The sequence below is a fragment of the Diabrotica undecimpunctata genome, chromosome 1, assembly GCF_040954645.1.
Source record: "Diabrotica undecimpunctata isolate CICGRU chromosome 1, icDiaUnde3, whole genome shotgun sequence".
Taxonomy (NCBI): Eukaryota; Metazoa; Arthropoda; class Insecta; order Coleoptera; family Chrysomelidae; genus Diabrotica; species Diabrotica undecimpunctata.
In genome coordinates this window covers 24,661,891-24,689,508 of record NC_092803.1, presented here as the reverse complement: position 1 = coordinate 24,689,508, position 27,618 = coordinate 24,661,891, and the positions used below count along the sequence as shown (strand labels likewise).

Genomic DNA, 27,618 nt, shown 5'->3' with positions numbered 1-27,618 from the left:
CTGCAAATTAAAAAATAAGATTAGTAAAGAAGCGTTTATAATCTCATATAATAACGTCATCCCAATCGTATTTTCCAATATCTGCTTTATCTGGCCACTTCCAAGTCTTCAAAGATTTCTACATCGATGAAAGCTTAAGATTTTTCCTGGAAAATCCTCTTCTTCATACAAAGATTACATGTTCACCAACTTTTTTGACAATTTGGTTAAGGCCTAGTTGCTGAAAATTTCCACAGGTCTGCTCATCAATATTATTACAGAACATTTCAAATTTCTTCTCGCTATCTAAATACTTTTCATTTTCTTCTACAATATCTTGCAAATCAACAGCATCACTACTTTCTGATATACAATCAAAACTGTTATTTTTCTTATAAAGCTTAGTGTAGGCCTACTTCGTTTAACTTTCATTATGGACTTTCTTTTCATATTTTTTTTAATTCTTTCAGTTTTTCTTTCTCCTCTTGTTCTTTTTTCTCTTAGGTAATCTTTGCAGGTGATAATTTCACAGTTAGTGACCAGTATTTTTCGTTTCTCCCCTGAATTCTGTGGTCTTTTGTTTTGTTTCATCATTTCAAAAACCAATTCCTCAAATGATTTACGTGTTTGTAAAGAAGGTCCAATTGGCGAGACAGGGCTTTCGTTTTCTACTTGAACTTCGTTTGCAGAACTAGCTTCTGTTCTTTTAACCATTGCAAAGGTAGATACAGAGGTTTCTTGCTGTTCTGTTAGGATTAAAGCGTGAAACATCTGTTGTACCGTATCTGAAGAAGTATGGGATGCTTGTTGCCCTACATTTGAATAATTGCAGTCTACTTGATTTTCAGTGGCTATAACAGACTCGCATTTGGTTGTAGTGCTGCTGAAGATGTAGGCCTACTGTCTTCTGATTGTACTGTGGCTGAGGAAGGGATAGTTACTAAGTGTTGGAAATTCAAAGAAGCAGTGGCTTCCAAGTGTGCTGTAGTGGGATTGGGAAGATTTTTTTTTATATCAAAGCAAATCATCTTTTTTAAATATTGATGTAGGAATTGCATCTCTGTTAGGACTTTGTTTATCAGCATCATAAATTCCTGTGGCTTTAAATCCGTTAATAATATCAATACTAGGTATTTCATGTGCTAGCTTGGTTATCATTTGTACAAATATTTCTTTAGGAATTTTTTTGCGAGGATTTTCCCTCTGCCACTTACTGAGTGCCTTGTCCCTACTATTTTTCAGACCTCTAAAGACTGACACATCTAATGGTTGTAATAAATGTGTCATGTGTGAAAGTAACTACATTATAGTAATTTCATTTTTTCGTGTTAACTTAGCTCTCCTTTGTAATATTAGGTAAGAAACATCTCTAAACCAATTAAAAAACAAAGTAGTTTTTATCCAATCTCAAGACGTTGTATAAACTGCATTTTGGGATGCTGTATTCTCATTAATCCAATAGGTAATCAATTACGTATTTACCTTGAAATACTCAGAAGAGAGGTATCATTTGACCATCAGCAGAACAACACAACAAAACAGATGTGTTTTCTCGGCCAGACGAACTGGTCTTACGTATGCTTTTTGTACCAATTGCACCAATGGTCTTTGTTTTACTAGGGTCATGGCAAAATGACAATTCGTCGCAATTAAATATCTGTTCTGGTTTCCCCTGAAGGTTTAGTTCTTCCACAGTTTTTGTTAATATTTCAAAAAAATTATAGATGACCCAAGGGTTCACTTGACAACATCTAACATATTCAATACTCCTAGGTTTCTTTATTGACAGATGGTGCCTAGTTTTAAATGATCTAAACCAGTCAGGGCCTGGTCTCTGGTCTTTAAATTTACTCTTGATAATATTCTGTCTTATATACAATTGTCCTAAGTCTAATACTTAGTACTCTGGATAGACCAAACTCATTTTTGTCCATAATTTTTATGCAATCTGCAATTTTTTTTCGTCAAGAGACGAAAAATATGACCGAACTCCTCCACCACCGTTACCTTCTTTTGAAGCCAGTTCACTCCCACGCGTTCCTTTGACTCGATGCTTCAGTGTAGATCGTGGAAAATTATAAAATAATGATGCACTCCGTGTCGTCATGATGCTATTTCTATTATCCCCAATTGCCCTTTTAAGGTCTTCCGTGGTATATGAGAAGCCAGCACCTTTCTGAGTTTTTCTTATGTACGTTCGTACCATTTTCTGAAACAAAAACAATCTCATATAACCTAGGCTTTGAAAAAGTAAAGGATGGAAAAAAAAATTAGGTTCTGAGGTCCTGAGGGGTAACTGGACCAGACGCTGGCCCAGTTACTCCCGATATGGGTCCCGTTTATCCAAGCTATTGAGAGTGAGGGAAAGTCAATTAAGTTGACTATTCTAGTATACAATTATATTTACTAAAATCTGCAGAAATTGATCAAAAATTAATATATTGTAATTGTGAAAGATTGTTATTTCCATTCCTATAACAGTTCTTACTTTCATAATCATGTAAATCAGTCATTGATTTTATTATCACTTAAGGCCAGATTATAAACATGACAGAAAGGTCAAAATAGGCATTTATATAAGCTTACAATTTTGCAAAAATAAGTGTAAATTAAACAAATTAACATATTAACATATTTTTTATTTGGTACACACAAGTAGGAAAGTTAATTTTATAAATATTAATTTCCGGGCAATTCCTGGCAATCAGCGCTATTAAGAATTATATCTTTTTACAGCTTTTACACCGTTACACTATAAGCGTTTGAAAACATTTTTTTGTTATTAAAAAGGAATATTTCCCAAGAGTTGGCTGTATACCATATAGTTAAAAAACTCGTACATCGAAGTAAAACATTTACTTTGTAAGTGCTATATTTAATTAAAAATTAAATTTAAAAATCCAAAAGGATCAAGTTCAAAACGTTTTCGGACTAATCAGTCCATCTTCAGTGAACCCAAAAGCAAGTAATCTCAGTAAATTAATAAAAACGTAAGGTAAAAGTTTGACTATTATATGCAAACATGTGGTTAATTACTTACTTTGTAGTACTTGCAAAATAACCTCAAAACCAAACAGTGGTTGGATTTAAATGGATTACACCATACTTTTTTTTATTTATTTATTTACGCTGTAACCACCAGAGTTATTAGCGACCTAAATATATAATACAGGTAAAGGTAGAAAAAATTACAATAATTGATACAGTCCTGAGTCTTTAAGATAACTGATTGTGTTTTTAATGTTCATGTTTTTTCCTAGTGCTTCCTTTATATTATTTGGTATAGTGTGTTTCTTTCTTGCTGAATCATATGTTTTGCACTGAGTTAGTATATGCTTTACCGAGAGTGTTACTTGACAATTTTCACACATTGGTGACACAGTTCGCGTAAAGAGGTGTTTATGTGTAAAGTTACTGTGTCCTAGTCGCAAACGTGTTATTCTCACTTGGTCGTGTCTATTCGCTGTGGGTTGGAGCCACGGTTTCACTAACTGTTTGATTTCCTTGAGTTTATTTTGTGATGCACTCCACTTATTTTGCTACGCACTTAACACTTTATTTTTTATTTCTGACTTAAAGTCATCTGAAGAAACCTCATTAATGGAGTCCTGGCTGAAAGATGCTGAGCGGGCTAGTTCATCTGCTTCTTCATTTTCTTGTATACCTGAATGTGATGGAACAAACATAAAGTCAACAATGATCTTATTATTATTTTAGAATCTTTATTTCTGATTTGATATGTGAGGCAATTGGATTATTGGTATATAAACGTTTGATAGTGTGAAGTGAGCTTAGTGAATCGGTTATTATGAGAGACGGGGACTGGTTCTACTCTTTTATGTGGATAAGTGCTTGTAATATTGCAAACAACTCCGCAGTATATGACGAAGTAATAGGATTGAATTTAAATTTTAAGGATGTATTGGGTGTAAGGATGGCTGCACCAACACCATCTGAAGATTTGGATGCGTCAGTGTATATCTTATAGTGACTTATAAGTTTCCATTTCTGTTAAGAATGATTGTTTGATCAGGTCTGTTATAGTCTCACGTTTTTTATATATATTAAGGTTAGTATTATTCTTGAGAATTGGTATTAACCAAGGTGGAGAAGTTAGGAAATTTGTTGGGAAAATTTTAGGAAATTTAAGATGTAGGTCATGAAGGTTTCTTCTAATTCTTTCGTAAAATGGTGGATCTAGTCTTCTTGTAGAGAAAGTGTTTTGAAATCGATCTGTGAACGTATTGGTATAAGTAGGGTGTTCTTTATTACTAGCTATTTTAGAAGCATATGAGAAAGAAAGGTATTTGCATCGTAAACTTAGTGGTGGTTCTCCTGTTAAGCCTTGTAAACTTTCAACTGGTGTCGTTCGAAACGCACCTGTAGCTATTCGTAGAGCTGTGTTTTGAACAGTTTCTAATGTTTTCAATACTGATTTTTGCTTGATGAATAAACTATCGCACCATAGTCGCGTTTGGATCTAATTAAAGATTTATATACATGTAATAGTGTATTTTGATCTACTCCCCAGTTTTTGCTGGAAATAATTTTCATAAAATTTAGTCCTGCTTGGCATGATTTTTTAAGTTCTTCTGTATGTTTTTTCCAGGAGAGCTTTTGGTCCAAAACCATACCTAAAAATCTGATATTATTTGTCATGTTCATATTCAAATTTAATTTTTTTCTATTCTAACCTGACCGTACTGATGATGACCAGATAGTCAGAAATACGTATTTACGATTATCTTCTACCTTTTATGCCTTTTTCCTTTTTTTTATTATTTACTCGCATTAATTAACCTATTCTTTATAATTATATAATATATATTATCCCCCCACTCTCCAATATTTGCCAATATCTTTGTGGAAGACTTCGACTTAGACCCGAGCACTATCCACGTTGTTGGTTACGATATGTTGACGATACATTCGTCATGTGGCCCTACAGCAGAGATGATTTGGTGTCTTCTCAAACCCATCCGAATGGTATACATCGTATTATACAGTTCACTATGGAGATGGAAACTGATTCATCTCTACCGTTTCTCGACGTTCTTATAATATAAGGAAAAACCAATCCCATGCTTTTCATCACTCTGTTTATCGAAAACCGACCTATACCAATCGTTACTTGCATGCCAACTCTTATCAGCCACTATCACAAATTAATTCGGTCATTAATACCGTTGTCTCCAGATCAATTCGTCTTTGCGATGATGCAAGTAGATCCGCTGAACTCTCTTCTATAAAACCAGTCCTCGTCCAAAATGGATATTGTAAAAATCACATCAATAGGAGCATCAAGGAAATTAATCTCCCTCTAATTCTCAATCCAAAAAATCAGACCCCCATCATATCGTGGTGAAGTGTGCAAAAGGAAATAATGAGAGAGCTCTTGAAAAAGCGCAGATCCATATATTGTCAGATAGTCAAGCGGCATTTAAGGTACTTGCGTGTAAGGAAGTGAGGTCTAGACTGGTGTGAGATGGCATCAAAGAACTGAATGAACTGGGAGACCGGAACAAGTTTGAGCTTGTCTGGGTACCAGGTCATCAAGGCATTGAAGGTAACTAATAAACAGATCAACATACAAAAACAGGCTCGAACAAGTCAAACGAACCGGCTGTAACTCTGGGAGTACCAAAGGCTGCTTCCTGCTTCCCTAATTCTTCTACATCAAAAGTTATAAAAATCTATTTCTAGAGGACTGCAATCTGTATTAAAAACAAATGTTAAAATTGTTCTGCGAATTAGAAACATTCTAACATTTTGCAAAAAATACAATATATTTAGGATGGTTTCTTTATGAAAAATGATTAAATATCCAAATAAATATCCAAAATAATGTAAATTATACTGTAACCGTTTCAAAAGATTTAAAAGAAAATCATTGTAAATTTCGATTATTTTTTTTTTTAAATAAAACTACTAACCCCATCTATCTGTCAAGTACCTGTAGCCGACTCAAGGATTCTTCTGTAATTCCCAAATAATCCGGTAGATGAGCCCATTCATCAACTTGTCACTTACGCTCAAATTCAGAGAGCGCAAGAATAGCGTCTCCCTCTTTTCTCTTAAGAAAGTCCAACCGTTAAGACGTGTTTCCGCCGTGGGTCTCATTTAGAGGTGAGCTAAGAAATCCTTTTCTTGTCCATATTTCAGATAGATATTTATTTTTAGACCCTTATTGGAGACTCTATAATGCTGATATATTTCTAATACATGTCTCAAGATAATACTGGTATGGAGTTATTCCAGATCCTGGCCCAGTAGCGCTATCTTTTTATGGAATACCTAACCCCTCTTATCTAGGATGGTGATGGATTGATATAGGATGGAGCCGAATCAATGGTTTCATTTGGTTGAATAATTAAATAAGAAAAGAAACAGAGCAGATTCAGGTTGTACCAATTTTTATTATATCTTTTATCAAGAAAACGAGAAATAATTATGAACTCAAAGAATGAAAATATAGTGAAGTGTTTTAATTTTATTTAAAGGTTTAATTTCTGTATTTATCGTAGTTGATAAATAACTTTATTATTTTCAATGTAAACAAATTTTGAAATTTGGGGTTAATATATATATATATATATATATATTCATTTTCTTTATAACTAATTCTTAATTTAATACGATACAAAGCTTTTTTGTTTATGATAATGTAAACATAAAATGGTATTTTGGTATCCTTTTGGGATGACATAACTTTTAATGTTTTCTTTTTGTTCATTACTAAGAAATAATAAAGTATAGTTTTCTTGTAAACCTTTGATAAATCTTAATTTTTTTGCTCGTCCCCTTCGGGGATAAACCAGGGGTGGCGTCCAATAATAAATTATAATTTCATATTATCTAATTGTGCTTGGATTTAAGATACGATATAGTTTCTATATGTTTAAAAAAGAAACCCGCCCAACACTCTTCGACAACGAGCGATTCTGGCCTTGCATATATCATTGTAGTACGCAGTGCTACAATACAAAAGAGTGGTATGGTGCTCCAAAAACAGTGGTATATCAAAGTCATATTTTTTCTTATAAAACACTCTATATTTGATGACATTTCTGAATTTTCCTTAAAAAAAGCTATACTTTTATAAGGATTTCATATACCTAAATATAGGGTGTTTTGATTTATTTCGATTTGTATAAAAATGCAAAGTTTTAGTAAAAATTAAATATCTACGAATCTACATACTTATTTTAAATGAAACACCCTGTATTTTATTAGTCTGTCGTGTCTTGTCGTGTATTAGTCTTTTTGCTTAATTATTTGAAACCCACGATATTTACAAGTAGTAAATTAAGTCAGAGGGAAGATGATTAAATTGGGGGATTTTAACGCTCGAGTGGGCATTCAAGTAATACCCGGAATTAAGGAAAAACATAACGAAAATGGTAAAAATAAAAATGGAGAAATGATGATAAACTTCTGTACGAATAACGAGCTTAGAATAATCAACACATTTTTTTAACCACAAAGACCAACACAAATATACATTCAATAACACCCGAGGACAAAGATATATGATATGATAAGATATTACATTATAACCAACAGATATATAAATCCATCAAAAATAATTTGCTTAAATTATAACGCTAGCAGAAGAACAAAAGATTTTAGGTCGGAAAGATTATGCACCGACGTTATGTTTATAATGAGGCAAGTGCAAGAGAAATCATTATCAAGTACAAATCATTTAGTACTACTACGCTGTTGTTGAAACTTCTCCAGTAAACAAAATTTGATTGAATAGTTAAATTTGCTATTTTTACTTAGTGTAATTGCTTGATATTTCTAGGATCAATTAAGCTAATCAAGTGTCAGAAAACAAAAAAATATTATGTAGTTTCAAGGATTAACAATGATTGATTGTGTGATTGAATTGTCCTTTACATAAATTGTATTTATCATTTAATACACAAATTAAAGAAACAAAATTAATGCTAATTTTGCTTAATAGCAAAGACAATTTAAATGGAAAAAAAAAACGAAATGTTATATTATCCAACTTGTAGCCATGATTCGCTACGGTGTGATTTGTATGATTAATATAGGTATATAAATAACAAGTATTCTTAGATTTCAGTGCTATTAAATATATATATATATATATATATATATATATATATATATATATATATATATATATAAGGATGGAAAATTCAAAATGAAAGAAGCCGAGTTGAAAAAATAACTAATAGATGACGAAGCAACAATAACCGAAGAAACCAAAAAGTGCAGCAAACAAAAGAAAACCCTCTACATGAAAAGTATGAGCACCCAAGCACCACAAGACATCAAATATACAAAGACAAAACGACTTGACTACAAAGAAAACTTAATAAATAAAACGATGAAGAACAAACGAAAAGATAAAAAATAAAAAATGGCAACGAATCTGCGCACACATAGAACAATGAGAAAGTAAAGAAAATCTAATTTTTGCAAAATATTGAAATACTTAAGAAACAATACGAACAAAAACATCCTAATGCATTGCATAACAGAAGAATAATGGGGTGGAAGGAAGGAAGGAAAGACGTGAACTATGACTAAACGTTAGTTTTTTGATACTGGTTTTCCGAAATCTTGGTTGCTGATATCAAACCAAGTTTGTCGATGAGAACGGGAGTTACGAATATAGGTTTGGTTTATATAGATATATAGACGCTATAATTTCGAACTTTACCGCCTGTATGACAGACCTGATATTATTAGGTCCATCAAAATAAACCGGCTACGGTGGTTAGGTCACATAGAGAGAATGAATGATATGGAGCCGCCAAAACATATTTATAACTAAAGAAAAGATGGAGTGAGAAGGAGAGGCAGACCCAGAGTATGATTTAAGGTCCAGGTGGAGGAAGACTTGAGAATGTTGGGAGTACGAAACTGGAAAGCCAAGGCGAAGAATAAGAGAGAATGGAGACTTATCCTTGAGGAGGCCAAGACCCACCATGGGTTGTGGAGCCAATGGTGATGATGATTCTTCTTCTTCTTCAGTGCCTTATCCGGTCCGGATGTTGGCGATCATCAAGGCTATCATGGTTTTGTTGACTGCTCTGCGAAACAGCTCCGCTGAGGTCATCCCAAACCATTGTCGGAGATTTTTCAACCACGAGATACGACGGCGTCCCGGTCCTCTTCTGCCAAATACTTTACCCTGCATAACAAGTTGAAGAATTCGATATTTTTCTTCGTTCCGCATCACGTGGCCGAGGTACTCAAGCTTACGTTGTTTAATTAAATTAAGCACTTCTTTTTCTTTTGTCATGCGCTGTAGGACCTCAACGTTGGTGACATGGTCCACATAAGATATTTTTAGTATCCTTCTGTATATCCACATCTCGAAGGCTTCGATTCGTTTTTCAGTGGCTTGCGTCAGTGTCCAGGCTTCAACTCCATATAGTAACGCTGGAAGAACGTAGCATCTCACTATCCGCATCTTGGTTCCCAAACTGAGATCACTGCAGCACAGCAAGGATCTCAACTTAATAAATGTAGACCGTGCCATTTCAATTCTGGATCTAATCTCTTGAGCGTAGTCCCATTGTACGTTGAGGGTAGTTCCGATTCCGAGGTAAGTGAATCTGTCGACTCTCTGGATCTCTTCGCTACCTGCCATTAGTGCCCCGGGATCTAAATTTGTACGGCTGACAACCATGAATTTAGTTTTCTTAATATTAAGGTTCAGTCCGTATGATACGCTCACAGTTCGCACTCGGTCTAGTAAGGCCTGCAGATCGTTTAGGCTGGTTGCTAGTAACACAGTGTCATCGGCGTAGCGGATATTATTGATATATTCACCGTTCACTCGGATTCCCATGTCTAGGTTTGTGAGGGCTTCATTAAAAATCTCCTCAGAGTATATATTGAAAAGAGTCGGCGATAGCACACATCCTTGCCTTACTCCTCGCATGATCTTCACTTGGTCGGTCAGTTGGTCTTCGACCTTGACTTGAGCACGCTGGTTCCAGTATAAATTCATGATGATCCGAATGTCCTTCTCATCCAATCCTACTCTTTGTAGTGCGGTGACCATCTTCTGGTGCTGACAACGGTCAAATGCCTTGGCGTAGTCAATAAAACAAATATAGACATCACAACTGACATCGCGGCATCTCTGAAGTAGGACTTGTAAGGTGAAAAGTGCTTCACGTGTACCCATAGAATTGCGGAATCCGAATTGCATTTCACCGACATTTTCTTCGCATTTCTTGTAAATTCTGGCATGTATGATTTTAAGAAAAATTTTAAGTGCATGACTCATAAGACTGATAGTTCGGAAATCTTCGCACGTTTTCGCAGATCGTTTTTTTGGTAGCGTTACAAATGTTGACAATAGCCATTCATCTGGGATATTACCTGAATCGTATATGGCGTTGAACAGTTCAGTTAACTCCTTTGTGCTCACTTCACTCATCACCTTAATAAGTTCAACGGGTATTTCGTCCGGACCTGTAGCCTTACCATTCTTAGACTGTTTTAAAGCAGCCTTTACCTCGCTTTCTAGAATTGACGGCCCTGTCATGCAATTTATTTCCGGAAGGTTGCCGCGGTCGTCCCAGAAAAGTTCTTCGATATATATTTTCCAGGTAACCAACTTCTCATTCACTGTCGTCGCCAGATTACCGTCTTTATTTATGAGGAGGTGTGTGTTTCTCCTCTTGTATTGACCAGTGGCTTCACGAATCCTTCGGTGGATATTTATATGATCGTGTTTCTCTTGGAGCTCCTCGATTAGTTTACATTTTTCTTGCATCCATGTCTCCTTGGCTCTTCGTATTTCTTTTTTAATAGTCTGGTTGGTTTCTTGGTATTTCTTCGCGTCCCTGTTTTTCATTAATCTTCTTTGTTCCATCATCTGCAGAATGTCATCAGTCATCCATTCTTTATTTTTTACTCTTTTTTTCTTTCCCAGATGTTCTTTTCCCGCATTCAGCATGACGTTTTTGATATAACTCCATTTTTGTTCTACATTCTGTTCTTGTTGTTGAGCCGTTTCTAGTTTTTGTCTCATTGTATCTCTCACGTTCTGACGAACTACGGGGTCTTTTAGAGTGTCATAATCCAGGTTCTGTTTAGGTTTATTTTTGATGAGTTTCTTTAGTTTGAGTTCTATCTGGCCCACTAATGGGTTGTGGTCCGATGAGACGTCTGCTCCTGGGAAGGTCTTCGCCGAAGTCAAGCTGTTCTTGAATCTTTTGTTAATGAGAATAAAGGCTATCTGGTTTCTGATGATATTGCTGGCTGTATCTGCAGGTGACTTCCACGTATAAAGTCGTCTTGGGGGAAGTTTAAACCACGTGTTAGCAATGGTAAAATCTTCTTCCCGGCAAAATTGTATGAGTCGGTCTCCTCTTTCGTTTTTCTCGCCTAAGCCGTGTTGTCCGACGATGTCTTCTACACTGCTTTTGCCAACTTTGGCATTGAAATCACCCATGATGATGGTTAGCTCGTTCTTCTTGGTGTATTTTAGTGCTTTTTGTACAATTGCGTAGAACTCCTCGATATCCTCTTCTGGTTTTTCTGATGTTGGAGCGTAAATTTGAATGATGTTCGTATTAACGGGTCTGCCTTGTAGCTTCATCAGAATGACCCTGTCAGAGAGAGGTATCACGCTGATCACCGCCCCAGCGACCTTTTTGCTCAGAATCAATGCTACGCCATTCCAGTGATGTGGTTTGTCGTTTCCCGCATAGTATACCATATGCTCATCCACACAGCACTGTCTCGAGCCTGGCCATCTCATCTCGCTGATTCCCATCACGTCGATATTTAGTCTTTTCATTTCTTGAATGGTGTTGTGTATCTTTCCCCCTTCAAACATACTACGAACATTCCAAGTACAGATTTTTTGAACGTTCCACGTGCACACTTTATCTTTATTAGTGTTTAAATATTGGTAAGGATTTCGTGGGTTGACGACCTGGGAAGCCTTACATTTTTGTGTTCTTCCTCCCCTGCCGGATCTTGGTATCCGAAGTCCATGATCAATATCTTCTCCAAATTGGTTTACGTTAACCATGATGAATGATGATGATGATTATATAGATAAAATTGGTAAAACGTCCGCAAGGTGTCGTTTTTTTTTTGCTTTAAAAAAATTTCCTTAACTCTTAAATGTTATTTTATTCTAAACATAATTTTCGGTTACTATTTATTTTATCCCATCGATAACCCACGGTATGTACTATTTTACACAAACATTCACTGGAACCAGTAACTTGGATTTTTAAATTTTTGGTGTAACCCTCTAAGAGTAGATGCTGTTTTTTCATTTATGTATATACCAATTTCCCATCCCAAGCCATCAAACAGTGTTAAAAGCACTGACATAATGCCGAATAGACCATCACTACACTAACATAATTAAATATATCTATCAAAATGCCACAGCTAGCGTAAGACTATCGATCTGAACAAGAAACAAATAAATTCTGTATACAGCGAGGAGTACGGCAACGAGACACCTTGTCTCTAAACCTGACGATACAATAATAATGTTTTAAAAATTATATCACGCTTTCTTGGAGGTCGGACTAAAGATGAATATGAACATGAACAAGACGCAAATAATGACTAATCTGGTGCTAAATCATAATATTGCTGTTGATGGAAGGGATATAGTTCAGACTGCATCGTATAAGTACTTAGGACATGCAATTTGGTTGGGCAGAGATAACTAAACACGTGAGCTCCTACGTCGCATAGGATTAGCCTGGGCAGCTTTTGGTAAATTAAACTATGTATTTAAATCGGATTTACCCATATTCCTCAAAAGGAAGATCTTTGACCAATGTGTATTACCTGTACTCACTTATGGAGCGGAAACATTAACACTCACAAAAAAGGTAGTGAATAAGATTCTCGTGACTCAGAGGGCTATGGAGCGCCAGATGTTGGGTGTCTCTCTGAGGGACCAAACCCCAAACAAAGAAATACGTCGTAGAACAAAAACAACAGACGCCATAGAAAATACCGCGTCCCCAAATTGAAATTTTGCTGGACACGTCGCCAGATTATCAGACAACCGATGGACAAAACGTATTGTCGAGTAGAAACCAAGACAAGAAGCAATATGGAGCAGAGGACGCCCACCAACTAGATGGACTGACGACATGAAGCTCTTTGTTAACTTTTATTATCTGTCCCAGGTAGATGTATTTACTTACTGTTTCTAAATTTATGTCGTTCAACGTTATTTCTCTAATGTTCGGTGTATTTGTCATTATTTTTGTTTTTTCCAAGTTCATCTTAAGACCTACTTTTTCCAAAGCTTGAAATAGTTGCGTCATCATGGTCTGTAGTTCTTCGAAACTTGTAGCTAATATTACAATGTCATCAGCGTATCTCAAATGACTCAGTTTTCTTCCATTAACATTTATTCCTTTATCTACCCAGTTAATGTCTTTGAACACGTCTTCCAGTCCAAGTGTGAATAGCTTTGGTGAGATAACATCTCCCCGGCGAACTCCTCTGTTGATTGTTATAGCTTTATATTCATTGGCTTTCTCTGTTGGCGTTCTGACTGTAAGAATATGACTGTACTGTACTTGTACATTTGGGACAGCAGGGAGATTGGCCTATAGTTCTTGGTCAAACTTTCATTCCAATCAGCTGGGACTTCTCCTCTGTGAAGATGTTCGTTGAAAAAATTTTTCAATTCTTCGAGAATAATTTCACTCTCCTCCTTCAACATTTCTACAAGTATTCCATCTGGGCCCAGAGCCTTATTGATCTTTAGTTGTGCCATAGCTTGTTTTATTTCGAAGGATTTTATATTAGGGAGTATTTCTGAGTTAACATTCGTTATTTTTCTCTTAAGATCTTCCTTTGCAGTGTTATCTGGGTTCTTATTTGAGAAATATAAATCACGGTAAAATGTTTGAGTAACTTTTAGGATTTCGTTCTTTTCTCTTATTTCTTTTCCATGTTTATCCTTCAATGAGATTATTATAGGCTTTCCTAAGTTTGATCTTAAACATTTCAGGCTTCGGTTCTTTTCTATTATTTTTTCTACCTTCTTTTCATTATAGATCCTTAAATCTTCCTTTACTCCGTTCTTTATTTGTTTATTCAATTAAGAGGTGATAATATTCAGTTAAGATTAGATATGAATTACTCCAAATTATATTGGAATGTAAAGTGCAGGGCAAAAGATCAGTTGCAAGACACCAGAACTCGTGGCTGAAAGACCTGAGGAGATTGTTTGACCGCTGATTCACAGAAATCTTTCGTGTAACAGTTTCCAAAGCTACAACTGCCATTTGGATTGCCAACCTTCGAAAGGAGACGGCGTAATAAGAAGAAGAAGTCCAATTTTGACATGTGTTCGACGAGATATGCATTTTCCAATGCGAGTTATGTTGGCTTTAGATCCAGACCTTTTAGATGCTTTGTGGCACTCCCACAGCCGGCTGTGGACGGAAGTAGTGTGTAGCTAATGCTCTTCTGGCAAATGCATTAACTCTTTCATTACTGCGTATTCCGCGATGACCTAGAACGCATATCAGTATGACACTGTTATGTTCCGCCAGTATGTGCAGTTCCTCAGCATTCTCACACTAGCCTAGAGTACACCTTAGGGCTTATAAGAGCCTCATGGCTATCTGTATGTACATATTCATCCGTTTCAGTTCTAAAGCTCTTAATAATTTAATAATTAAATTTATCTTGCACATAATTGGTAATTTATCTTGCACATAGCAAGATTACAAAAAGCCCTGCCTGAAATAAAGAGGTATATTTTCCTAGTAAAATAAAAAAATATTTAAATTTCCACCACTATTTAAATTTTAGACTTGTTTGTGTACCAGGTATAACCCTGCAGTCTGAGTCGAGTTTTTCCTCTGACCGATTCCCCAAGTGGGCAAATATAGACTTGGAGAAGTGCTTCAGGCATATATCTTTATCTGAAATTTACTTTAATTGTCAAACAACCTTGGTAATCCCACAAGAACTGCCTTCTAGCTGGTATTTTCTGAATATTCGCAAATTTTCGGTAATTTCAACAAAATACGACAACTTCAACATATCTGAACTTTGCTCTTTATTGATCATCTCTTTATTAAAATAACTTGATCCTACAATCCATCTTCGTACTTAACATTTCAATAGCACTTGACGACTCTCTTGTAATTCCTTATAGTGTCAAAAATACTTAGTAACGGTGAATTTATTTTTTAAGAGTTCTCGTTGAAGATATTCAATGTCTATTCGGTTGGATAAATAGTAAATATTATCGATAAAATATTAGCATTTTCAAATATGTGTTAGAGATAATTTGGTATCGCAAGTATCTTTTTAATAAGGTTCTGAATCTTGTGGCATATCTAAGTTAAGTATTATATTTATATGGGATTAAGCCACAATAAAAATTATATTTTTAACTAATATTTGACATTTCGATTTCCACTTCAATAAAGATTATTTAAGAATGATGTGAAAAGAGTATAACCGCCAAAGTCGTTGTAGGAGTTATGTCTTTTCAAAATTGTCGGTTGATTTATTTGGTGACTCTTTTGTAGACAACAACCGATGCCTTTAGCTGAAAAAAAAAGTCTGAAGGTGGATTTTGTACCCTCGCGACATCAAATTCTGATTATTTTGTGTTTTTGTATTATTTGTATGTGCATTGTGCGTTTTGTTTCTGTGTTCGTTTATCATGTTTGTGTATTGAGTGTTGCATATGTATTGTGTATAATTGAACATAAATTGATACATACATAAAAATTGTTACATTGACAGGGTATTTTATAGATGCAATTATTTTAACTCTTTTTTGTGTTGTTAGGTTTGATTTTGAACACGATAGACCTAAATGTATTGGTTGTTTGGAATGTTGTTGTGATGTTGTTCACTAGTTTCCTATCTTTTTTAATTTTTCTGATAAGTCCCTTGCATGCTGTATTGTTGTCACCTTTGAATCCCTTCTTGTGATTGCTTCTAGATTACCTGTGGTATTTTGTTGTTTTCTTTCTTTTATCTTGTGGAATTCAAACAAAAATGTATGTGATAATTTAAACGTACAAAAAGCGGACAAAATAGAGAACTTTAAGAAGAATAGTTAGCGAAAATATAGGAAATATTCCAGAAGTAAGGAGCGAAAACGCATTCCACTAAATAAGTGAGATGTGGATTTAAGCAGACAATAACTAAAGCACCGTAAAGTAGTACTATAATTGAAAAGATATCAATCACCAGAAGAGGATTTAAAGATATTATTGCAAAGAAAAAAAAATCAAAATAAGACGAAAGACTAATACAATCTTCAACCCACAGATAAAAAACAGAGAAAATTGGCTAAATCTCCAAATTAAACAAAAGCTACTAGAACACCAAAGCCAGACATGGGTAGATTATATTAAACAACTAAACCCAAACTAACTGGTACTCGGAAATGCAAAAAATTTTGCGAAACGATACGAATTCTCGAATAGAGAGTTACAGCCCTATCAAATCTTGGATGTAAGAACACTAACATCAGTAGAAATAGAAAGCGATCAGAAATTGGTATTGTGCAAAATTCGAACGAAAACACATATATGTGATAACAAAACACCAGAATACACCACAAAGATAAAAGTCGAAAGCTTACAGGATGCCTCGACAAGATACCTATTCCAAAAAAGAATAACCGAAAAAAGCAGAAACACTTATATCACAAAAAGTGATGGAGTTGAAGAAAGCTGGGTAAAAATTAGGTTTAATATCTTAGCCTCGGCCAAGGAAGTTCTTGGCGAAAGAAATATAAATAAAAATAAATCGTTCCCAAGGCGAAGAACTCTATGGTTTTTACAGAAGTGAACGAAAATGTAAAGAAAAGAAAAAAGCTTACCTGAAATACATGTCAAACCTAAACACAAGAGGTATAAAATAATTACAAAACAATTAGAAATGAAACACATGCAATTGTAAGAAAAATAAAAAATGATCATAAGAGGTCATAACACGAAGGTAAAGGAACTAATAGAACCAAAACACATAGTGTGGATTGACTACCTAAAAAAGCTCTATGCAGAGGAAGAACAACCAACTCTACACCCGGAAACATCAGAAATTACCACAAATGAAGAACTTAATATAAATGTACAGGAAGTTCGGAAAATATTAAAATCCCTGAAGACAGAAAAGTAGCAAGTAAAGACGGAATACCAAACGAATTACTGAAATATTGTGGAGCAGCAATGACAGAACAATTACCAACATTAATTAAAAGAATTATAAAACACAATAAAATACCGGAAGAATAGAGAACGAGCGAACTAATTCTACTATTCAAAAAAAGGAGATAAAAACAGCCAGAAAATTACAGAGGTATAAACTTACTAGTTCCTAAATCAGAGGATGAGTTTATAATACTCCCCAGTCTATATGCTGACGCTATGGCAATAGCAGATAGAAGCTCCCATGCTCCCAACCAGGCCTATCGGTTCGATATTTATAACATGATTTAAAAATTAAATTAAGCTGTTTTAAGGAGATTTTTCTCCTTAAAACAGCTTTTTCTCATTTTTCAATAAAAAACCAAGCAGAAAATGGACATGGATGAGCCCCGATAAAAAGACAAAGAATGAAATAGATTATATCCTAACGAAGAATAGAAACCTAGTGGAAGACGTATCAGTATTAAAACAGTTTGACCTAGGAAGCGATCATAGACTAATAAGAACAAAACTAATAATTAACAAAAAACTAGAAAGAAAAAGAATACATGAAAAAAGATACAAATGGACATCTGAAGAAATCAAAAATAGTGAATTTAATAAAAAGATAGCGCATGCATTAAATCAAGTTAGCATGCAGCAGATAAACTCCAATGATATTGATGATTTGAAGAACCTTATTACCGCAACAGTGAATAAAAGCCTTCTGCAACTGAAAAAACCAAAAACAACATACAATGAATTAGACAAAGAAATATTACAACAAATAAAAAGAAGGAAGATCTTAAATAAATCTAACAAAAGGGGAACCGACGAATATAAGGAACTTAATAGGCAGATTAGAAAAGGAATCAGACAACAAAAAAGAAAAGAAAACGAAAAATTAATAACAACAACTATTGAAAAAAATAAGAGTATGAAATGCCTCAGACCGACACTAGGACGACGTCAGATGATATCATTAATGGGAAAAGACGAAAATGAAATCACAACTAGAGAAAACATACTGACACGAATAGAAGAATTTTACACAGAACTTTACAGAACACATCAACAAGATGATGAGATGAGACCAGCACGGAAATTAATAAAAAATGTTGGATCAGAAATAATGCCAAAAGTAACAATTTCAGAGGTAACTACAGCATTGGAAAATATGAAGAGAAATAAAGCTGCAGGAGAAGATAATATTACCACAGATATGATATTAGAAGGAGGTAAGGAACTAATTGCAATTGTAACTAAGCTTGTGGACATATGTTTACATCAGGGCAAAGTCCCTAAGAGCTGGAACAACTCTAAAGTATTCTTATGACACAAGAAAGGTGATAGTAGAAAATTGGAAAACTACAGACCCATCAGCCTACTGTCACACCTGTTTAAAATACTCACCAAAGTCATAACTAGTCGACTAACAAGGAAATTAGACGAATACAAACCATATGAACAGGCAGGTTTTAGAAAAGGCTATTCAACTTCCGATCACCTGTTAACCACAAAAATATTAATAGAAAAATGTAACGAATACAAGTTTCCAGTTTTCCTAGCATTTGTAGACTACGAAAAAGCTTTCGATACCATAGAACACACGGCCGTAATAAACGCAATGCAAAATTGTAGAATAGACAGCAGATATATTAACTTAATAAAAGAAACCATGAACCAAGCTACAGCTACATACTACCTAAATGAAAATGAACACACGAACCCTGTACCATTGAACAGAGGAGTCAAACAGGGAGATACTTTATCACCCAAACTGTTCACCTTAGTTTTGGAGGACGTTTTTAAAAACCTAAATTGGAAATATAAGGGAATAAACATCAATGGCCGCTACCTCAGTAATCTACGATTTGCAGATGACATAATCCTGATAGCTACTGACCTACAAGAAATGCAAACCATGCTTTTAGAACTACATACCGAATCTTCTAAAATAGGACTGAAAATGAATTTAAACAAAACAAAAGTCATGCACTCCGAAGACACCGTGACAATAATAAACGATAAAGTTATAGAAAAAGTTGAAGAATATATATACTTAGGACAAAAAATAATACTAAATAGGGAAATTCAAACTGAAGAAATAAAAAGAAGAAGAAAGATAGCTTGGGCTGCATTCGGTAAACTGAACTATATACTCAGAAATCAACAAATTCAATTACATCTTAGATCTAAAGTTTTTGATGCATGCATTATTCCGATATTAACTTATGCGGCACAAACATGGATAATCACAAAAAAGAATATGAATATACTTAGAGTCACTCAACACGCGATGGAAAGAGCAATGCTAGGTATATCACTTAAGGACAAGAAAACAAACACATGGATAAGACAGAAAACCAAAGTCACCGATGTGGTGCAAAAATCATTATAGTTGAAATGGGAATACGCTGAACATGTAGCTAGGAGCGATCTAAACAAATGGCACAGATCAATTTTAACCTGGAGACCATACCAACACAAAAGACCCAGAGGCAGACCTCCTATGAGATGGACAGATGATCTGAAAAGGACTGCCGGGAAAAATTGGCTACAAGTAGCGTACAATAAAAAACAATGGAAAGGAAGACTTGAAGAGGCTTATGTTCAGATGTGGACGTGAATGGCTAGACGAAGAAGAAGAAGAAGAAGGAGATTTAGGCTTCAGAATCCATAGTAAAGAACCTGAGCGTGTTAACCATATCTGACATGACTGCGAGACACTATATCGCAGACGACACAGGATCTTGTAATCGGACCCCACGTATGTGATATAAAGGAAATTAGCTGTGTACATAAGGGATTGTACATACCAACGAGATTGCTTCTTTAAAGGGTTAAATCTAGCCCAATAAATATATTTGAGGGGATTTATTTTAACACATTTACTAGTATTCTCAATGAAAACAAAAAAGGATATGAAAATGTATATGAAATTATAATCATCATCATCATTATCATCATCATCATCATCATCATCAACCTGCAGGGTTCCACTGCTGGACATAGGTCTTCTTCAGCTCTTTTCATCTGTCTCTGTCTTGTGAGGCTCAGGTCATCAGTCCATCTGGTTGTGTCCTGCCAAATTCCATTTTGCGTCTATTGTTTTTGTTCTACGACCTATTTCTTTGTGTGGGATACGGTCTCTCAGAGAGACACCCAACATCTGAAGCTACATAGCCTTCTGAGTCCGCGAATCTATTTCTCTACCTTTTTTGTGAGTATTAATGTTTTCGCTTCATAAGTAAGTACAGGTAACACACATTGGTCAAAGATTTGTCTTTTGAGGCATATGCATAGTTTAATCTACCAAACGCTGCCTAGGCTAATCCAGTGCGACTGGTTATCTCTGCCCAACCAAATTTCATGTCCTAAGTACTTATATGATGCAGTCTACACAATATCCCTTCCATTAACAGCAATATTTCGATTTAGCACCAGATTAGTCATTATTTGCGTCTTCTTGATATTAGTCTTTAGTCCGACCTCCAAGGAAGCAAGCGTGATATAATTTTTGCAACAGTATTATTGTATCATCCATACGATCGGCTATAAGGACGATGTTATTTGCTAATCTCAAATGACTGTGCTCCTCTTCATTTATGTTGATACTGTACTCGTTCAGATCTGCCTTCTTACAAGGATGTTCTAAAAGCGTCGTGAATAGCTTTGGAGTCACGGTGTCTCTCTGTCGTACTCCTCTCTGCATACAGAATTGATTTGTTTCTTGTCCAGATAATCTTACGCTAGCTGTGGCATTCTGGTAGGTATATTTAATTATGTTATTGTAGCAAAGGACCAAAAAAAACCCAATGCGAGAAAGTGCGAAGACTATAGAATTATAAGCCTTATGAGCCATTTACTTAAAACATTTCTAAAGGTCATTCACAAAAGAATATATACAAAATGTGAGGAACAACTAACAAGAACACAATTCGGATTTCGTGATGCTCTGGGAACACGGGAGGCCCTTTTTGCTGTACAGGTGCTATTTCAGAGATGCAGGGATGTGAATTGTAACATATACGTATGCTTTATAGATTACCAGAAGGCATTTGACAGAGTAAAACATGACAAATTAATTACTCTAATGCAAGAAATTGGAATTGACAACAAAGATCTTAGAATTATCAGAAACATTTACTACAATCAAACGGCCAAAATCAAAATAGAAGACCAGTTAACTGATAAAATTGCAATAGAACGTGAAGTACGACAGGGCTGTATTTTGTCTCCATTGTTGTTCAACATTTATTCTGAATGGGTATTTAAGGAAGCTTTAGACGGTTGTGCGAAAGGAATACTAATAAACGGTGAATGGTTGAATAACATTAGATATGCAGATGACACTATAGTTTTTGCCGATAATCTGAATGACTTACAGATATTAACAAATCGCATAACAGAAGTCAGCAACAGATACGGACTAGCTCTTAACATAAAGAAAACCAAATTTATGACAATTTTAGTAAAAAACCAATACTAAACGCTCATCTTACAATCAACTAACAGAATATCGAAAGAGTCGAGCAATATACATATCTAGGCACCAATTTAAATAGCCAATGGGACCACTCAACAGAAATTAAACAGCGAATAATAAAAGCAAAAGCAGCATTCGTTAGAATGAGAACCATTTTCAACAGTCGAGACATATCATTAAAAACAAAATGCCGTCTATTGAACTGCTACATATTCACAGTTCTGCTCTACGGAATGGAAGCATGGACACTGACTGTTGCATCTATGAATCGGCTCGAAGCTTTTGAAATTTGGTGTTATAGGCGCATCTTACGTATATCCTGGGTTGACAGAGTTACTAATGTGGAGGTCCTGCGTAGATGGGGAAAGAATGTGAAATTCTCATGACCGTCAAAACTAAAAAGCTGGAATATCTAGGACATGTAATGAGAAATCAAGAACGTTACGGCCCTTTCCAGCTGATTCTCCAAGGGAAAGTAAATGGTAAGAGAGGACCGGGAAGAAGACGCATTTCCTGGCTTCAAAATTTACGAAAGTGGTATAACACGACTACCACTGAACTGTTCCGCGCTGCAATAAATAAAGTAAAGATAGCCGTGATGATCGCCAACATCCGGAACGGATAGGCACTTTAAGAAGAAGAAGAAGAGCAAAGGACTAGGATTTGAAACTAGAAATGAAGCTGGAGATGACATGCTTGAATTAGCAATAGCATTAGATACGGCCATTGTTAACGCATTCTTTCAAAAAAAAAGAGAATCTCAACTTACATAACAAAGTGGACAAGAGAGGATAACAAAGAAGTCCCCGGTGAATATGTAACGATTGTGTGAGACATGTATGAGGAAGTAACAACTAGTGTTACGACAGGTGTGAGAGAGACTGATAAGGTGTGAAATGATTGTGTCAAGTAATAGTTTTAAGTACTTAGGATCGTTGTTACAAAGTAAATGGAGAAATAGATAGAGATGTATGCAGTAGAATTAGGATTGGATGGATGGAGTGGAAGGAAGCGACTGGAGTGACAGAAAAATGTGTGACAGACCAATCGAGCTAAAGGGACAATTCTATAAAACAGCCACAAGACCAGCTATGATGTACGGAACTGAATTGGCCAGTTATAAAAAAAGAAGAACACCGAATGCATGTGGCGGAAATGAGAATGCTCGGATGGATGAGTGGAGTGACAAAAAAGGATAAAATTAGGAATGCGTATATTAGGGGTGGCACCAATGGTTGCCAAGATGAGAGAGCACATGTTTAGATGGTTTAGTCATGTTCAACGTATAGACCTTAATCACCCAATACGAAGAAGTGCTGATCTGCGGGTTCCTGGAAGTAGTAGGGGAGGAACACCAAAAAAGACCTGGGGGGGACGCTTAGGCAGAACATATAAAGGGTATTGATATTGATAAGACCCAAGATGGAAACTTATGGAGAAATGTAATTAGGGAAGCTGACCTCTAATACGGATAAAGACAAAGAGAATGATGATGATGATGTGTGTAGCAATTATATTCGGCATTCTCTCAATGCTTTTAACATTTTCTGCTGGCTTATGGTATTGAATGCTTTCTAATAGTCCAAAAATATCAGTGCCAATGGATTTTTGTATTATATTCTGTTGTTATTATTTGTTGGATTCATGGGTACTACTTGCTTAGATATATGCCGTAACTCTGCAACTTGATCTTATAGCTTTCACTAATTTCGCTAGGAACTACTTACAATTCAAATGTAATCAGTGTTATTAAAACTAAAGCACTGAGATTTCTTTTAAACTGTCCAAGTCGTTCCCGAGATACTAGTAAGTACTTGTAAGACCCTAAGATTGCTTGTGTCTTCTTTCATAAACATATATCGACTGTGTCTCGATGTTGTGTTTTTAATCACTTGAGGTAAGAAAAAGAGAATCATGAATAAATTAGGCAGACCACGAGGAAGACCGAAGACGAGATGGGAGAACCAGATAATTGCGGACCATAATAAGATGAGAGCTAGAGATTGGAAAACCATAAGCAAAAACAGAAAAGAATGGAGAAACATTTTAGACACCCATTCCCCGCGACAAATGAATCGCAAGAGCCCTAAGAGGGCGGCAATCACTCCGATAGGAGTGTAGATGCCATGATGATGATCATGAATAAATGGAAGATATAGAATCAGCTGCAGTACGATCAATTTATAATAGATGGCTCCTGAAAAACAAAACGGTATACAAAAGAAAGAGTTTCGCTCTACACAGCTGTCATTCACTTACTTTTTGCACGTACTTGTTACTTCTGTACCAGCATCGTTATTTAAAGCCGCGTTTACACGATGACAATTGGCGTGACAATTGTCATCACGTGGTTGCGGATTGCCGGAGGCCAGTTCAGTTGAACGAGAAGATGTTTATACGTGGCCAACTATTGCCATGGCAGTAGACAGCTAAAACATGGCCGATTGCTCGTCATCTGTGGTGTCCGGTGAGGGTTTTTGGCAAAAAACAAGACAGCACTACTGGCGTATACCGTTCACACGGCGCCAATTGTCGCGACGATTGAGATTTCGAGTGGTGGGGGGTTCACTGGGCGCAGCTCATTGTCCTCAGTCTACTCCCGGAGACAACTGAATTTTGGGCCAATTGTGAGGGCAGTTGGCAAGGCAATTGGCCTGAAGTGTTTAGACGAAGACAATAATTCATTCCAGTCAGTTGTCTTCTGACAAAATTGTCTCGCCAATTGTCATCGTATAAACGCGGCTTAATAGCCACACCTCGTATACTTTTCACAGATACACCATTATATTATTATATTCTTTTTTGCAAGTATAGTATAGTTTCGGAAAAATTGGTACATTTTGGTACGAAATAGAAAATGATGTGAACTTGTTTTTAATATTACATAAAATAAGCATAACAACATTAAATGCATGTACTAAACGCTCTGTTTACATTTCATGGCATTCACAAATGATCCTTAACGCCAGTTGACGTTTTTAAAATACGGAAATTTCAAAAATAAACCAACTGGGCATGTTTCCATTGTCTACTTGGCAAACCGAAACAATAACTTTGTTAATGCACGACGACAAATCAACTAAAACTTTTCAATTTCAGGGATTTTAAATAAGATCACAAATTGCGTCTAATGAACGATTTGTAAAGATTATAAGACTAGAAAAAGCAGGTAGGTATATTCGATCACATGCAATCATATGCTGACATCTTGCAATGTCAGCTAGATACTGGTATGAAAGATAGTCGAAAATACGATCAGAAACTAATCCCTACTTTTAAAAATGCGTATCGCGTTAAATAAAGCAAAAAGGATGGTACAGTAGGCGGCACAGTAGGTATTTTTTCTGTATTTTTGAAGTATTTAAATAATATTTTTACAATTGAATAAAGTAATTTTATTACTCATTTATTAATTATAAATAAAAAAAAAATATTATAATCAAATAATGCAATGAATTATTATGTTTGCTCCTAATGTCACCTGCTAACGTATTAACAAAGCACACGTTGTTTACTTCTAACAGACTTGTCAAATTCAGACAAAATATTAAATTAATAATAAAATAGATCTAGAGAAAATGGGTGTGCGACAATGGGAATTACTGTCACAGGACCGACAAGCATGGAAGGCAATAGTAAACGCGGCAAAGACTCACGAAGAGTTGTAGCGCCATTGATGATTATAATGTATAAATAAATATCATTTGATAGTAAATTTAATTATTATATGGCAACAAAAATTGCCAAACTCAAATGAAGCTAAGTCACACTGCTAGACAAAAAGATTAACATTGGAACGCCACAATACAACATTGGAGCCCTTACATTGGTAGACAGCCAAGCGGAGTAGAATTGGTAGAATACCACAGATGAGATGGGTGGAAGACATTAAAAAAATAGTCGGAACAAATTAGGAGAATGTTGCTCAGGATAGAGATCCACGGAAGGAGTTGGGAGAGGCGTATGTCCAAAAATGGACGAGAGAAGGCTAACAAGAAAAATTCCTGCATATTTCTATCAAGTAATGTTTTATTATATTTGAATTATGATAGTTTATTCGAGCTTTTTATTTTTTTTTTTGCGTGAGGTTCTTTATTTCTATAGATAATTGTTTATTTTGGTCATGCGCACAATCTCCACTGCGTTTCCAGACAGGAGTCTTAATAAATGTATTAAATTTCTCTACTTCAGCATACAGTTGATCTGTCGTTTTTAAAGGTAATTCAGTGGTATTTCTATTATGAATGCTCTCTATCAAGCCCTTCTACTCATAGTTAGTGGCTCTATTTACCAAAATTGAACGTGCTTCTTTTTTATTAATTATTTCGAATGATATAATTGAATGTTAAATAATTAGTTGAATATTAGTTGAATGATGAGTTAAAGAATCCAGAGAAACTACAAAGAATAATCCACAGTATTGCAGAAACAAAGAAGGCTTACTTCTAGGTGAAACAACAGGAAAATTAAACAGATGAGCGGAACCAACTTTAAATGAACTCAAAGAAATAATAAGAGACTTAAAAAATAACAAAAGTGCAGAAGGAAGTGGTATTCCAGCTGAGATTTTTAAGGAAGGTGGCGAAAGATTGAAGGAAAGGATTGTTACGATAAATATTATGGCGCATAAAACTGTAAATATATTATTACTAATTCTTTTCTATTCTAGTAATTTCGGCGCTCAGTTGAAAGACCTATTTGCCAACCTGAATTCTGATGAGTCACCCACTATTCGAAATTTCCAGAAGCAGGCCGAATAAAACCAGAATGAGTGACCTTCTCGGCTCTTCGATGGGGCATCGCCGTAATTCTCGAATAACGGTATTTGATATTTAAAGAGGAATTTTGTTGTAAACTGTTAGTTAGTTTTTGAATATCGAGTTGGTGTGAGTCCGAAAATATAATTGTACGCGGAAATAAATATAAATAAATATTGTGAAATAAATTAGTAATAAAGACTTTAAATTTGTAAGTGTTATAAATAGAACCTTTGATAGACAATAAATTAGACTTAATAAAAATATGACAGGATATTTCACTTGACACTAATAATTTGTCAAAAGGAAGAAATGCCGAAACAATGGAATACCGCTCTTAGTTGTCGTATCTATAATAAAGGAGACAAAACGGAGCGCGAAATCTATAGAGTTATAGCAGTATTAGAAGTTGTCTATAAAATACTTGCAAAAATTATTAGGAAAAGATTAATAAAATATGACAACAAAGTGATTGGAGAATACCAGGGAGGTCTTAGACCAGGAAGAACAACTAGTGATTAAATAAGTATGTTAAAATTAATACAAAATAATAGCTACGAACAAAACTTAGGATTACATATGCCATTTATCGATTTTAAACAAGCATATGACTCCCTAAATCGAACGATGCTATATGAGGCCATGAGAATATTAGTAATACAAGAAAAGCTTATAAGGCTAATGAGAATGGCGCTTAGAAACACGATAAATAGGGCAACAATGAAAGGAAGCTTTTCAAGACTCACAGTGAATAGAGGTTTAAAATAAGGAGATCCGTTATCACCGAATTTATTCAACCTAGTATTAGAACAAATCGTAAGAAGATCAAATATGAGCACAAACAGGACTATTTTCAATAGCAGGAAACAGTTCATAACGTACGCGGATGGTGTGCTAATACTAGCGAGAACAAAAAAACATTTGGAAAAAGTTTTCCAGAACTTTGAAGAAGCGAAAATATACGGGTTAATAATAAACCAAACAAAAACCAAATATGTTTTTTGAGGAGTTGAGGAATGACAGTCCTATTCTAAAACTTACATTTTAACGGTAAATTATATTTAGCTTATATTTTTAAAAAAATATTTAAAAATTAAAACAATAATTAAAATTAAACATAATACTTACCGGTTTGTTACAAACCGTGCAAGATATATGGTTGTCATCAATGATTTTGAACTCTGTTTTCCTATTAATCCACTTTTTCAGAAGAATTAATTTACTTGCACTTTGTTTT

The 27,618-nt window shown here is 35.2% G+C and overlaps 1 pseudogene; it reads right to left on the bottom strand.

The window, feature by feature from the left end:
• Positions 1-163: 163 nt before the first annotated feature.
• On the bottom strand, positions 164-27,618 carry LOC140435013 (uncharacterized; annotated as a pseudogene).